Source organism: Tenebrio molitor, chromosome 4 (genome assembly GCF_963966145.1).
Source record: "Tenebrio molitor chromosome 4, icTenMoli1.1, whole genome shotgun sequence".
NCBI lineage: Eukaryota > Metazoa > Arthropoda > Insecta > Coleoptera > Tenebrionidae > Tenebrio > Tenebrio molitor.
Genome location: NC_091049.1, coordinates 15,901,471 through 15,918,381, shown reverse-complemented (window position 1 = coordinate 15,918,381; position 16,911 = coordinate 15,901,471). Strand labels below are relative to the sequence as shown.

The window sequence follows — 16,911 nt, the reverse complement described above, 5'->3', positions numbered from 1 at the left end:
ATTTCAAATCCACTACTTAATAAGGAATATGAACTCATGCAGGAGGAAGTCAACATAAAAATGCAAGCAGCTGATGCCTTAACCCTTGTATCTGATGGATGGACAGACAATACTGGAAATTCTATCATAAACGTCTTATTCTGCACACCAAAACCCTTCTTTTTTAAGTCTGTCACGTCAAACTGTGAATCACATACTGGTGAATATATTTCAAATATTTTAATTGGTGCTATAGACTCTGTAGGACATAAAAAGGTTTGTGCTGTTGTAACTGATAACGCAGCAAACATGAAAAATGCGTGGAAAATATTACAAGAAAAATATCCATACTTAATAATTTTTGGTTGCTTGGCCCATGGCATAAATTTGCTAATCAAAGATATTCTTGGTATCCATGGTTTTGACATAATACTTAAAGATGTGAAAGATATAATAAAATTTTTCAAAAATAGACAACTACCAAGAGAAATGTTAAAACAAAATCAAATAGAAAATGGGGGAAAGCCAACTGCACTAAGTTTGGATGTTGATACTCGATGGGGTTCCAATGCCAAAATGTTAGAATCTTTATTAAAATGCCGAAATCAAATTGAAGCTGTTACAGTTAATAAAGATATCACAAAAATAATGCCTACAATTTTAAGAAGAACCATACTTGATGTCAATTTTTGGTTTTCAGTAGAAAATATTCAACAATTGCTGAAAGTACCTTCGGATGTGATTACAAATTTGGAAGGAGACTCAGCTAATTTGAGTTATGTACATGATACTTTGAATCAAATGGAGAAGGACCTAAGAGAACGAGTTCATTTTCTAGAAGAAAGTGATCAAGATCAAATAATGATTTTTTTGAAAAACAGGCGAGAATTTATTTCTCATCCATCGCAATTGGCAGCACGTTATTTAAATTGTAAGTTGCGGAAAAACCCACTCACTGAAGAAGAAGAAAATGAGGCAATTGATTTTATCATAGATTTGGGACAAAAACTGAATTTAAATGTTGAAAAGCTCTATGCAGGTATCGGGGAATATAACGCTAAAGTGTCGCTTTGGGGGAAAGAATCCCTAATGAAAGCAGCTGATTTAATGGACCCTACAACATGGTGGAAAGGTTTGTGTGGCAGAAGAGAATTATCAAAAATAACAGTCATTTTGTTAAGCATTCCAGCTACAGCTGCAGCGAGCGAAAGAAATTGGAGCTGTTTTGGGAACATAAAAACTCAAAAAAGGAACCGACTTACAAAAGACACTATAATGAAATTGGTATTTAGAAAATTTAACTTGAATATTTGCAAAGACATGGTTAAGCTACACAGTGCAAAAGATAAGTGCTACAAGAAACAAACAATGGGCACTACTACCACAAATTCAAATACTACTACAACCGATACTGATACTACTGATAGCAACAGCAATGAAGTTTTGCGTCATGATGAGACTGATGAAATTCAATCTATCGGTTCCACCGTTTCCACATCTGAAGTAGAAGAAATTTTCTTGCAATTTGATTCAGGGGCTTCAGATAGTGATGAATAACTAATAAGTTGCCAAAGATTTTCCATTTATTTTATGCTTTATGTTGTGTTTTTTGATGTTACAGTTTACAGTTCAATAGTTTATTTTTTTTTAACAATAAACATTTAATTTTTGTAATTAGCCTATTTAGTTCTGAGTTTCTGACTTCTGTATCTTCCTAACTTGTATTGTATAAGGCTAAGGATTAGCCTTAGCTACTCCAGCCTCCAGCACTCCACTAAACTAACCAAATTGGTTATAAAATCTCAATTGATAAATATAACCTCAAAAAAAATTATGCATAGTATAAGAAATATTATTTATTCTTTGAAGGTAGAGAAGGTGAGGTAGGTGAATTTGGTATTTTTTAAAAGCGCAAGTCAAGAGAAAGACAATAAAACCACTTTTATTCGATTTTGTTATTTACTTGATTTACTGGTTAATTAACATGTTAAAATATTATTTAACTGTTCGACTTCATCACGACGGTCGATCAAGATCAGAAAAGGATTCGAACATTCGACATAAATACACGAAGTTAATTTTATTCCGAAATCAATAAGTTTATATGTATTAGGTTTTTTTTTCTATATACAGGTGTCCCAGAACTCGCGGATCAAATTGAAACTGTATATTCCTTGATGGTAATGAAGGTAAAAAACGTTTAGAAAAATATTCAGGGTGCAACAGCTTTTTAGTTATGAATTAATCAAATTGACCAATAGAGCTCGATCTAATTTTCCCTTTATGAGAAAATTGAGTACCTTCCCTCAATTGCCAAGCAACGTATAATTCGATGAATAATAAAATTATTTTCAATATTTATCTGGTCAACTTGTCGAAACAGACGTCAAAAGTGACAGCTAATTTTGAAATAACCAAAAATGGGATAATTGCGCCAAAGACAGGTGAATAATTGTATAGAATCTAAATCAGGGAACGCAAGAAGTTTCTTCTTCCGACAATGAATGAAATATGGTTTGTTATGAGCGAAAATTTCCAGAGCAATTGTAACCTTGAGGGGTATGGGAAATTGACGGGAGGGATATGATGAATTGAACCTTTGTTGATGGAAGGTAAAATGGCGACGTAGCGTCAAGTGAGTAATACATATTACTACCTTAAAAATCTTAGTAAAAAGTGAAATATGCAGGGCCTGTGAAGTGAATCGGAATCACAAGAAATTTATCCTGACTCCTGTGCATACACTCTGCATCTGCAACGTATTAGCGCAGCTACACGAGCGGGACGAGTCATCGTCGAAATGAAAGAAAAGACTTTTAGGAACATTCTTGACATTGCTAAAAAAGCTGGAGTTACACGTAGGTTTTGAGCAACAAATCAAGCATAGTGGCAGTTTTGAAAGAAAGAAGACAAAACTGGATTGAACATACCTATTTATTTTAGCATCATTATTAGTAAACATTTAAGATCAAATTTTATAACTAAACGATGTAGAATGCAACAAATGAAATAAGAAACATGCAAAATAAAAAGAATAATTTATAACATGTGTTCAAATTGACCACCTTTCATCTGAAGGAATAGGCGAGCTCGTTTCATTAAATTTTCCCTTGCCAGTCTAAGCACATTAGGAATAACAGTAGCCAGTGTTTCGTGAATTTGGTTATTTAGTTCTTCTAAAATATTGATAGGTTCGCGGTAAATGTAGTTTTTCAAATATACTTCTTCTACCGTCGTCATCAAAGGACTGAAGAACAGCATCTTCAGTCTCTGGCGTTCTAACTTCTCGCGGGGGACCACCAATTTCTTGTCAGGTAGGCACCAAGGACCCAGTGTCTCGAGCACGGTACACCAACCATAGAAATACGTTATAATTTGGATATGGCAAACGTTGTGGAAAACGTATTGCATATTCCCTTGCATCCTCACGTGCATTGCGCCGGCACTCTCCATAAATTATGAGCATTTCGGCATACTCTGCAGCTGTATATATGATTTCAATACGAAGTTTGACAGTTTCGAATCAAATTATAACTTGACGTTGTCAAAATCTTCACAGTTGCCCAAACATTTACTTGAAATTCCATACCAGTCTTACTAGAATTATGTTGCTAGGCAATTCAAACCTTTGGTTAAATTTACGTGAAATTCAAATTAACAGCGTCCTTCTGATTGGTCAACTTGAATTATTCATTACAAAAAATCGATTATACCCTGTCCTTTTTTTTAAACGCTATTGCTTTCAGTTATCACCAAGGAAAACGCACTGTAAATTTGATCCGCGAGTTCTGGGACACCCTGTATAACTTTATTATATTTTTAAAAACCTATCTGCGTTTTTCTGTCCATATTTTTTTACAATTTTTATTCATTTTGAACAATTTTTCATTTTCATGTTATTTGTGAGAAGTGTAGGTAAATATAAAAAAAAAATTCAGCGGTAATTACTATGTAATTACATATAAGTGATGATAATTTTAACTAGATGCACAAATCTTTGTTGCTATAGAAATCTCACGAGTGGGATTTCTTAATAGCAACAAAGATGAGTGCTAATCTAGTTAAAATTACAACAAAAATAATCATCACGAATGTTTTTTAATAATTCGGCGTGATTATTTTTTTAAACTATGTCAAAACCCCGGAATGCCGCTCAAACCGAATATTTTCTTACTCATGCGCATTTGTGGGCAGTCTCAACGAGTGAGATGACACTTGTCTTTTGTTTCACTTTGATGGCAAGACTTTCTACGCATAAGGAAGGTAGCTAAGGCGCGTTATATTCCTTTATAATTATATGCTTTGTAGTGACTTTAACACCAGGCATAGATCTAGTGACTTTTATTTTAATGGAATTGGGTTGGTATTGACGAAGCAATGTCATTTCATTGAAAATTAAATTTTAAATGGTTTCCCAGATGTTGTTACAGTTGGCTTCAAAAAAAACGGGAAATGAAATTAGACCTAATGTGAATTGGAAATTTAATTTGTCAATTTATGTCTGTTTAACAGTAGTATTTGTATTTGCATAACTGACATTTCTGACACATAAGTGTAGTTTTTTAACCTAAATTCTAAAAGACCGTTTCAAACTATAAAAATTTAATAAAATTTGACAGAACTTTTTCTGACAGTTCCCGTTTTTTTTTGAAGCCAACCGTACAATAATAATCTACCCCCTTAATAGTTTATTTTGATCCAAAACATGGATTCAGGTGCAAATGACATCACATTTAACACTGAAATTTACTTTCAATACCAACCCCAAATTCACTAGAAACGATGCTATAAAATTGATCTTTGTGAAACTGTTTTCGGTGTCACAAAATGTTAATATTTAAACTGATTTATTTTTACAACGTGAAAAATACATTTAAAAAAATACAAAAATACAAACCACTTTAACTGTTATTTACCTTCAAAAGCAGGTTGTTCGGGACAGGCACTACGACTTAGTCTTCCACTACTGGTAAAATCTGAAGCAAAATGAATTCCGCAAATTCGCTAAATTATAAAAAATTCTTTGTCTTTTAGCGTTTAGTTTTCTAAGTATGGATTTTCGCAAAAGGATTTCTATCTACAAAATCTGATTCGATCTCTCAAAGGGTTCGGAAAGCGGTGCCGAGAGAAGTTTTTATTAAAACATTTAAAAGCTGGACAATTATATTTTGACATTTTTTTACTGTCACAATTTAAAAAAAAAAACACGGCCTCCTAGAGACTCGTTATTATCAGTATGATTTTCCAAAATCTAAAACATATATGTTCTATGTTATCAATAGCAATTATCAAAAACAGACATTTTTCGAATGCGACTGGCGGGGATAAGTGACGAGTGTCTTATGTATTTGGGAGGACGTGGAAAAATGATACATATTCATAGAAACCTGTGCTAGAAACATTACAAGCGACATCTTTATATTTGGGGCTAAGCTCTTAAAACCAAAAAAATTCGCATACATTGACTTTGCATTCTATATACGATAGTAATATCTGTTCACGTTGGACCACAAGAATCAACCAAGATCCTCTTGAGCATTTTTTTGGTTTATTGAGAACTAGTGGTGGAGCAAATAATAATCCTGAGTCAGTACCTACAAGTAGCTCAAATTTTTCGGCTCATGTCACTCTATTCCCTTATTAAACCACCCAAGGGTAGTAACATAACAGGAGCAAACACGCTTGATGCCCTGGTTCGTGATCCAACTGAATTATTCGCTTACAATTTACCAGCCCATTATAACCCCACAAAAGCCCAGATTGATTTAAAATTAGATCAAGCCATAGAAGAAGACCTTAGTTATGGTACTATGATTATGTTCGAAGACAATGAAGAGGCATTTGTATATGTTTGCGGTGCCATTGCTCGAAGGCATAAATCAGTCGATTGTTCCTCTTGTCTTTCAACAATTGTAGGAAACTAGGTGCAGAGGACACCTAACATATCCTTCTGCGAGTTTAATAAAACTGTTGGAGGAAAACTGTTAAACAAAAGATAAAAAGAAATACACTATTAGAAATTTTAGAAAATATAAAACGAACTAATATCTGTTCACGTTGGAATTAACATCAGTGGTGCAAATGACCTGACCTGTTACTATGACAACTCATATGAAAGTTAATGCCAAATGTGTGCGATTTGCACAACTGATATTCAATCCAACAACATTATTATAATTATCTATGATACCAGGCAAAGCCAGTAGATACATATAAAGTACCGACACGGGTGCCAGCTTCGGATGACAGCACCACTCACAATTCCGCTCGGGGCGCTACGGTCGCGAATTTGTCACATTGACGCTCGAAATTTAAAAAGTCCATTTGAAAATTATTCAGCAATAATGCCGTCTTGTTGTGCCGTTAATTGCCGAAGCTTTTCTGGAGTAAGCTTTTACCGTTTGCCTAAGGGCCGGTTTTTCAATCGATGATTAATTTTTGATTAAGGTTTAATTTGTAATTAACACAATGTTACCGTTTTTCAACCTATGATTAACAAAAAAGTTCATGTTAATTCTTGATTAACTTAATCATACGATGTTCTGTGAATTAATCGGAATTTAATGATTAACGTCAAAAGTGACATTGCCGATTTATTGAAAATTTATTATTAAAATAGTAAAACCATGAGCAAAGAATAATGATTGATGATATTTATGACGTTAATGCTTATAGTAGTGATGAAGAGTCACGAAGGCCAAAAACTATACGCTTTAGGCCCAATCACTTCGAAGAATGGGACCAAAAAGATTTTTTTAGTCGTTTTCGTTTGTGTTCGCGAACAGTAGAAATATTGTTAGAAGAAATAGAAGAAGCTATTTCCTATCAAACTAACCGATAAGTGTTGTGGAGTAGTCTGCATCAAATTCAGGGGTTAAAATACCAGCAAAATTTTTATTTCAGAAATGACTGTCTATCGCCTCAAAATCAGTTGCTTTTTAGTCTGCGATTTTATGCAATAGGAGCGTGGCTGGAGACTTGTGGTGTACACAAGTAGAGCTCTAGCGGCGTTGCGTCCAAATTATATTAAAATCCCCCCAAACCGAAATGAAATTAACGAATGTAAACAAAAGTTTTTTATAGTACTTCTAGAAATAAGTGAGAACAGAGTCAATTGCTTTATGGATGTAATTATCCTTGGTAAAATGGTTAGAGATTGATACCCAACTGTTAGGGCACAATAAAAGCAATTGACTCTGTTCTCACTTATTTCTCTTTAACATAGCAAGATTTTCTAATTGTATTATAGGGGCATAGACTGTAGAAATACAATCAGTAGGTGGAGAAAATGCGGAAATTAGGATGAACCAAAATTACAAATTTGGGTCATTGTTTACTTTACCTAGGTATTTGTGGAATTTTCGCGTTTTTTCTGGCTAGACAGCCGCAGGGCGTTCTCCTACATCGTTTCCCACCACTCAAACCTTGTGCAAATGAATGTTCCTTGCCCTTTAGACATTGATCAATGATGCGACCTTGAAACACAACAAGAAAGAAAAACAACGGCATTTGCACAAGGTTTGAGTGGTGGGAAACGATGTAGGAGGACTCCCTAAGGGTGTCCACAAGTAGCTAAAGTAAACAATTACCTAAATTTGAAATTGTTACAAATCACAAACCACCAAGTTGTCAAATTTGACAGAAAAGTTAATACCAACGTAACAAACTTTCAGTTAATTTTTAATTAGCTAATCATAATTGAATTTTGGTTTGAAAAACGCTATCCATGATTAATTTGAAATTAATCAAGAAGTAATTATTAGATAATCAAAATGTTAATCATCGATTGAAAAACCGGCCCTAAGTCGGATAAAAGCCGATATAAGGCTTGGATTCAAAATATTGGACGAGGAAAATTATCTGAAAACGTTCGACTTTGCGAAGTTAGTATTTTCATACGAGCATTCATAGTTGATTTGTTAGAAACAAATCAACCCGAACAAAACAATATCATGGAACCGAACATTGAATTTCAAGTTGAAGAAGGAAATCATGACATTAATATTCAGGAAAAAGAGTCATTGTTTTATTTCCTGGGCTCAGTGATTAATAACGTTTAAAAAAAACAACTTCACTGCAATTACTGTATGTCTTCGATCACTACAAACCCAATAAAGCCGCTGCAGAGATAAAGGCTTTAGTTGAATTTAAATCGTATAAGGAAAACTTGTTAATTTATCTTGATAAGAGATTGTTTGATATCATCCTAGCAGCTGAAGTGTTTTTTTCCGGCAGTATAGCAACAAGCTTGTTTTGGGAGAGGTAAAACTGGAAAATTTATGATCCATATTTCCATCGACAGTTGACAACAATCCATTTCCTACGTGCCACTATATTTTACAGCGCATTACAAATTTATTTTTTACGTGTAGAGTTCACATTTTCTTAAAATCACAAACTTCCAAATTTCAGCCATCACTTCTGCAAAATGTTCAAGCAGTAGAAGTATTGAAATGAGGGTAGCTGTAAATAATATCTAGATTCTTATTTTTTGTCTTTTTTTAACATTATAATTATTGAATATAATATTGAACTCCACCTGCCGATTGATGTTTATGAAAAGATGATTTGTTGACTGTGCGTTCTAACACAATTTTTCTAATATGTGAATCTGTCTTTTTCAGTCGTCATTCCGTTTTGCAACAAAAAGACATTAAAATACTCCGTAAAAATCAAAGGCAAAATTTAAAAATAGCAAGGTTGGTAGAACTGACTAATTTGTAGGTATAGTAGGTTGCCCCGTTGAAAATTGGGGGCACGCTGCGACGAACTGTTTTGCCACAGCAAAGTGCCTAACGTGCGCGAACGTGGAAGAGGATCAGAGGAAGATTAAATGCGCCAACTGTGGCCAATAGTGAAGTAACGTTAGGTTTTTATTTCGGAACCGGTAGCAAGAGCTCGGATTTGAACGAAATTTTTTTAATGTGTTGTAAATAAAACATATTAAAACCTTTATAGGTTAAAAATTGCCGCTCATTGTTTGTTTCATTAATTTATTGTTTATTTATAAGAACTGAAAATTTCCAGTTAGAAATCGTTATTTTCGTAAGAAAAATACTCGAGAACAATATAGAATGACATTGGGAAGAGTATATTGTTATATTGAAACTTGTTTGGAATTAATTGTATGTGGAAAAAAAAAGAACAATAGGCAGATGTTCGGTAGCCCAGTGTTGACCGGCTCAGATAGAAACACGTTCAGTTTGTCTTCTAGAGTCGCATAGTTAGCATTTTTTGAAGAAAATATATAATTCTTTTTAATGGTTTTTGACAAAAAAGTGTTTATTAATACCATGCGATCGAAAATAAAAAAAATCCAGAGGTCCGTGAGTAATACGCTTCAGTTGGCAACACGTAAAAATGTAATTCAAATGTCATCAGATGTCATTACAATGGAGAACTGTCATTATTAATTATTGACTATTAAAATTGCTATTGCAATATGTTCACTTCAGAGCAAAAAAATTTCATTGTGCAGTGTTACTTCAGAAACGGCGAATCGTCCTATTCAACACCTCTAGTTTTCGAGGAATTTCAACAAAAGTTTCCGAACTTTCAAGGCACTTAGAGTGGAGAGTAAAGTAAAAAACCAGACATAATTTTTGACATAACAGTCATAAGTGTGAAACCGCCCTTCCTACATTTACACTTATTTAGACTGATTGTGACTGTTTAGTTAATTACTGAGCTACAATCGTTTCAAAAATAAATTACTCTCTAGGATTTAGGGATATTCGATACTAGGTTGCCATAAATTTGGGTAGGTTGGGGGCTATGTGGTTTCTGGTGGCAGACAAAAGGTATGTCAAAAATGTAAGGCTGTGGCTAATTCCTTGTCACAGTTGCAAATTAATGAATGACTAATGTCTCGCTAAGTGATAGATGATTTTTCGTTTCACAATCAATTTTGGTTTCTGTCGGCATATTTAATTGAACTTAATCCCTCAATTTATAGTAACCAACCTTAGGCATTCAAAATTACTTCTTAAAATTCTAGTTACACAACATGAAAAACGTTATTTCTCTAAAAGTTGGAAATATAGGGAGTAATTAATTTTTGACAAGGTAGTAGGTACGTCTGATCAATTCTTCAAATGTTCCAGTTGTCATAAACTGTCACATTGACAATAAAGAATGGGTTATATTGAATTTTTGAAAATGTCACAATTTTGATGTCCGTTTTTTTACTCCCAACTGTACCAACAACTTGCCTTGATTATTTTGTTTTTCCATTCCTGAAAAACAACGTGTTCAAAAATAGGCCGCTGTAATTGCCCACCATCAACAATTTTAGATGAAAATGACATAGAAGAGGATGAAACCGGGGAAAATATTTAATTTTTATAATACACTCTTAATAAATTTTTACTTTCAGCATCTCTTGTATATTTTTTTACCAATACCCGTCACAATGATCGTTTGAAGAGTTCTACTCACTTTGAATTTTAAGTAATTCATTGTCTTAGAATTTTTTTTGGTATCATGTTGTATTGGTAGGTGCTACTTAAGTTATTCTTTGCCAAAGAATATCCGACAAACAAAACATTAAACACAGGAAATAAGATTTTAATGAAAAATGATAAAAGTTATTTTTTAGAAAAAAATTGTACCTATGTTATAAAAAATTGTCACAATTTGACAGTATTTTGAATTAGTATCTCGTATTGTCAAATTAAAAATTTTAACACGTAAAACAACCGACAAAAACACGACATGGAAGTAGCGCAAACTTTTCAATAATTTATTTAAACAAAACAATTCGGTTACCATGGTGACCATAGCACTCCCGATCTTTGAAAATATCCCAATTTGACTATTATAAAAAAAAAATAAGCACAAATATAATTTCAAGATTATTTATTAAAGAAATCATAATGAGTCGCTTTTTGTGCCGGTGAGTGTATTTCCCACTATGAGCGTCAATTTTTAACCTATAAAGGTTTTAGTATTTTGTATTCATGACATTAAAAAAAAAATTATTACAATCGGACCTCTTGCTACCGGTTCCGAAATAACGCCGTATTTTTGTTTATCGTTACTCCACTACAAGGACACTTGGCGAATAGTACTGATTGCGAAAAATATCAACAGAAGAAAAACATTGTCGAAAGAAACAGAGCTGCAGCAGCTGAAAAAAGGAATAAACAAAACAAGACGTATATCCCGGCCCCACCTCCGGCAGGAAATCATGAGTTTCGTAGAAATGTAATGTTAACAACACCCAACTGTATATAGAAAATGGCGAGCTCCTGGCTCCGCCCATCAATTTCATGGGAACAAGATAATAACCAAGGGCACCCGCACCCGCCCGCAAACTAACGCCAATAGACATTCTACAATACATAACTTTACAGAACATCCGACTGTGGGATCAGCAAAATTATTTGTAATGCCAGATGCATGTCATGTGGTCAAGAATCTAAAAAACTCGTTAACGGAGAAACGTTTTCGTTCAGTAACAAAACATTGGCAAAATACAACCTTCCTCATCCAACCGTCTCTGCCAATGCTGTAGAAGAACTATTGCAATTTGATGCACAGTATGACTTGAAGCTAGCCCCATATTTATGCAGGAGTGTTTTAACGCCCAACACCTTTGAGAAGATGAATGTCTCATTCGCCTTTAAATTTTTTAACAATGATATAGCAGCCGCAATACATTACCTGATTTTGAAGAAAGTGTTTTCTGAATCCTATCATACTACTACTTGGTTTATAAAACCAATTTCCAAATGGTTTTATTTAATGTCGGAACGGCATTTCAAGTCGGCAATATCTCATGCAAATGAAACTGTATATACTGACACTATTCAATTTTTCAATGATTTTAAAGACATTATTTGTGATATGTATGTAGATGGTAAAGGCTGAAAGCCATTTCAGGCTGGACTGTTATTGTGTACTCAAACGGCCTTAGATATACAACAATTGTATCTTCATACACACAACTTCAAGTTTGTAATGTTGGGCAGGCTTTCGCAAGATGCGTTGGAGAACTTGTTTAGTTCTTGCAGAGCTAGGAATCCACGACCTACTGCAAGGGAGTTTAAAAGCCATTTACGACTCATTACATTGGGACAGTATAGCAAATCAGTACAGAAATCCAATTATGCAGAATCAGATGCAGAATTTTTGTTTCAATTTTCCAAAACGTTTCTTTCTGAAGATACCAAAGATTTGGACTGTTCAGATAACAAGGAAAATGAGCCGTTTGTGATCCATTTAAGTGCTAATGTTGACATAAGTCATAATGAATTAAATTCATTATATTATTTACTAGGTAATATTATTCATCAAGTGAAAGAACGACATAATCACTGCGACTACTGTTTCGCGAATTTAATCGATCCCCTCATCCACAGACTGAAGCGTATAGTATGCTGTCCCGTTTAAAGGCATTTGTAGTCCCAACAGCATTCATTTTTCATATTTTTGTTAAAATCGAATCACTTTTTCGTGCAAATGTTGCAATATTACAAGTTAATCATGCATATCTAACTGCACTGGAGTTGCAAATAATTCACATACAGTGGCATGTTGGTATTTGTGAGTGTAGTGGAGTGTTTAAACATCTTCTTAATTTATATTTACGCACACGTATGTACTTTGTCATTAAGAACTCTAATGTAAATGTAAAACAAAAAAATGTAAATAGTAGTTACACAATGAGTAAACACAATTTATAAAACAATGCGTTGTTATTGTTTGTTGAGTTAGTTTTAACATGCATCAATACTTGGTAAAATCATTTGGAACATCTGTTTGTCATGAGTCATGACCAAAGGTTATGTTATGACGTTTCCATCATCCATCGTGCTTACATTTTCCCGCGTCTAATTGAAAATCACACGGCACGTAGTTTTCGTTGGGAACTTTTTTGTTTCAATTTTCCCGTCAGGTTTGCTCCGGGATGTCGGTACTATTTGTAGTAGAGGGGCTATAGTGTACGGTTCTTGGGCGCAGGCGATTTACGTCAACAAAAACATCAATCACGAAACGTTTGCGATACTACGGAACAACTCAATGGGACAATGTCAACTCGTATTAGAAAATAATGAGGAAAAAAATTAAAAAATTCCATACCTCTTAAACATCAAAAAGTCCAGCTTCGATCTCGTTTATTTTAAATATTAAAAAAGATTTTGACTATTTGTCTTTTACTAGCCAGTGACATAATAATTTTGAACGATTGTGATCAGGTTTACAATTATTTTCTTCGTTATTTCCAGCATTTCTGAGTATACTTCGTCCAGCGAGAGTTTGGGAGATTTTATAGTATTTAACATTTATTTTATGTGACAGCAACAAACTGAATATGTGGTCAAAATTAGAAAAAAATTTAAACCATCTATTAGATAAACATTATAATTTTAAATAAACAACAAAAGCAAGCATATCTTTTAGATATAGCTGTTCCAAATTCACATAATATAACACAGACATATAACACAAAAATTAATAAATATTTAGAGCTGTCCGTTGCTATGAGAAATCTTTGGTGTTTAGAAAAAATTTCGATTTTACCACTTGTAATTTCAGCAACGGGAATAGTACCGCAATCTCTTTTTAAAAATTTAAAAATTCTGGATTTAGATAACACATTGGTAGTTGAAATTCAAAAAGGTATATTATTATACTCATGTCACATCGTGAGGAAGTTCCTTAACATTGACACAGAACATAATACACAACAAAGTCAAAATGCGGAGGCAAGACGCCGGTAATTATGTTGATAAGCACTGCACTATTACTTGATAGTAATATCCGTAATAGTGTATGTACTCCGGCAAAATTGCCGTGCCGCCGGGTGGAGGTGGGATAGTTAGTCTGGAATCTATGATAAAGGCTGTGACGGATAGAATTGAAACAATTAAATATAAATTAATGCAAGAAGATAACAGTGAAGAGAAAGTCAACCGAATGTCTTTTTTAACTGAACAATTTTCTCTTATTTTTAAAGAACAAAACCGCCTTTTTGATTTTTATGCAATCAAAAAAATGCTACGAAACGCTGAGATCGAATAATATTCTTATTCTACCTCACCCAAAGTATATTCAACGGCTCACAGCATCTTTAAATATATCTCCTGAGAATGCGTCAGAAAACACAACACTTTTTGAAATTAACTGGTGATAAGTTAAACAAGGATTCTGATAGATGGGTTGTACTACAATTGGGCGAAATTTATGTCAAAGAGTCGGTAGAATATATTTCTGGCAAACTAAAAGGTTTTCCCCAAAATTCAAATCAACTAGAAGAGGCAAAAACTATACAGGCTTTTCTTATTTCGGGTTTATTTTCAAATTATGAGCATGTTGTAAATTTAACTCCAGTAAAAAGCATGACAGGCCAAGAACTAGCCACAATGACGGCAAAAGTAGTCAGACTTCTCGAAGCCTATGGCTTCAAAGTATTGTGCATAATTTCAGACAACAATAGATTGAATCAAAGTATGTTCTCAATATTGAGACAAAATTCTGCGGATCTTGACGTTGTATACATGCCAGATATTGACCATCCATGTTTATCATGTTTGATACGGTGCATATTGCCAAATGTATTCGAAATAATTGGATAAATTTAAAAGACTCTGCTAAAACCTTTATTTTTCCGTCGTTTGATGCAATTTCTATAGAAGACGTCAGTGACCAAAATGTTTTAAAAGCCAAATTTAATTTAAACTGTGAAAATTGTGCAGCAATATTGATAGGGGATGAGTTTGATTCGGAGTATGTGCAAAATATTAATCGAGGTGGTTTGACTGTACCGTCAAATATTGTAATTGCAATTGGAAAACATAAGCATAAAAACTATGCATAGTTTAGTTTCACCCCAGTTGGAAACAATGTTTGTAAATCTTTCTGAAAACCACCACGCACTGCTTAGACATGTGGTAAAAATGAACATTTATCGGGACGAAGAAATTGTTCGAGTGATTAGGGACACTTGTTTATGTAATAGGCCGATATTCGATTCAGTCGCAAAAATAATTAGTATCATATGTAATATATTATTATCTAATTACAAGAAACTTAGAAAAAATGTTGTAGCTGCAAGAAAGACGAATTCTAGTAAGGAAAGGAAATTGAAAACTTTGCAATAGCTCGCAGTTCTGTTTTCTTATTCTTATGTACTTAATACTATTGCCTTGCCGTTTTCATTAACGCTGGAGTGGGGGCTACACTCTCGCCTGGAATTAAAGACCGCCGTGGTAAACCGCATTTCAACCATCAGAAAATGTGGATTCCCTCAAACAAGTCCGAAAAAACGCGTCCAAGAAGAAAACCTGTCACGGCAGTGGATTAAACTATACAAGCAGAGATTCGGAATCAGATATATGATATGGATAAAGAAAGTAAGCTTGATGTAATTATTTTGTAAAATTAGTTTCTCATAATTATTTATTTCATTACAGAAAAACACATTACTCTCGACCTTTATTAGTACGACTACAAGAAAAATATATTTTTGAAGGAAGTAGACAATCGCTTTGGAGAATATTAAATATAGGCTTCCAGTGGAAAAAAGACAATTTACGTCGTGGACTTACGGAAATGAGCCATATTGTTTTTAAAAGAATTAATTTTTTACGTTCTTATATTTTTATGAAAGAGGGATTATTTAATTTTGTTTTTATAGATGAAACGTAGATATATTCCAGGATGGAACCATAAGTAAATCATGACAAGAGAACAACGTAAAAAGTGTACGAAAAAAGTCGAAGGAAAAAGGTTTGTTATTTGAAATCCTTCTAAAGAAAATATTAAAAGCTTATAATTAAATTCATAATAATTGTTCATACAGGAAACTGCGATGGTTTTATCGAAGGGGCGGAACTGATTTTTTCATCGTCAACGAAAAACTGATTATCACGGTAAAATCATACATACCATTGTGACACCGAAAACAAATCACCTACTTCAAATTCAAAGAAGGCTGAAATTCAAAACTGGTTGCGTGAAAGAAATATCGCATTTGAGCCAGTCTAAAACCATAATTGCTAAAAAAAGTGAAATTATACGCACATATTTGGATATTAGTTGGTCCAATAATTTTGTAAACTGCTTTCAGACATAAACCACCAAAATCATACATAGTGGATAACCTGGCGCTGCAAGCAGAACATGGAGTTCTTCGACTTCCACCCTATCATTGCATATTCAATGCAATTGAAAATGTCTGGGAAATTGCAAAATGTTACTACATTAAACATGTTGGTAGAGATGGCCGGTCTGTGGAAAGTTTGATATCTTTGTTTGGTAACTGTAACTCCCCAAATTTGGACAAACACAGTACAGCATACTGCGAAGAAATACACCGATGGAAAGAGAAGTGCATTTTGATTTAACGGATACTTCTCCTATTATTGTTAACCTCAATGAAGATTCAGATTCTTCAGACGAAGAATATTTAAGTAGCGATTCTGATTAAACTTTTTTGTGTTAATCTGTGGTCCTTTTTTATATGCATAGATACTTATATAATTTGACACAAAAGGTTGTTTCTTCACATCATAATTCTAACATTCCCATAGAGTGGGCATTTTTAAAGAGACACCCAACAATTGTACAAAGAACTAGCGAGGCAGTAAGTGCAGCAAGTGCTTGTGTCTCAGAGACCAATATTAGAAAATGGTTCCACGAAATTGAAATTTATCTAATGTCAAAAAATATAAATATTGACGGTCCCTTTAATACTGATGCAATAGATTTTTCAAAGTGTTTAGCAAAGGATAATAAACCTATTGAGGTAGATTTCCATTAATAAACATTAATATATCTGTGGCGGTCGTGAAAAAGTAGGTAAGTCAAATAATTTCAAAAATGAGTTAACGATGTTTACACCTTAATAATAAATCATGGAATTAAATAATTCAGATTTTCACAGTTTAAAATTTACTTATATTGAAAGCAAGTACAGGTAGAAAGAAG

At 33.6% G+C, this 16,911-nt stretch overlaps 2 long non-coding RNA genes across 3 annotated transcripts in view; both read right to left on the bottom strand.

Moving 5' to 3' along the window:
- The window catches only part of LOC138128523 (uncharacterized), a 129,825-nt gene that overhangs the window by 52,767 nt on the left and 60,147 nt on the right, over nt 1-16,911 (bottom strand). The gene's annotated exons all lie outside the window — the stretch shown is intronic.
- LOC138128867 (uncharacterized) lies at nt 2,900-3,953 on the bottom strand. The gene is made up of 2 exons (XR_011158943.1): nt 3,211-3,953; nt 2,900-3,155 (listed from the first exon to the last, which is right to left on the bottom strand). It is a non-coding gene; the product is annotated as an uncharacterized lncRNA (long non-coding RNA).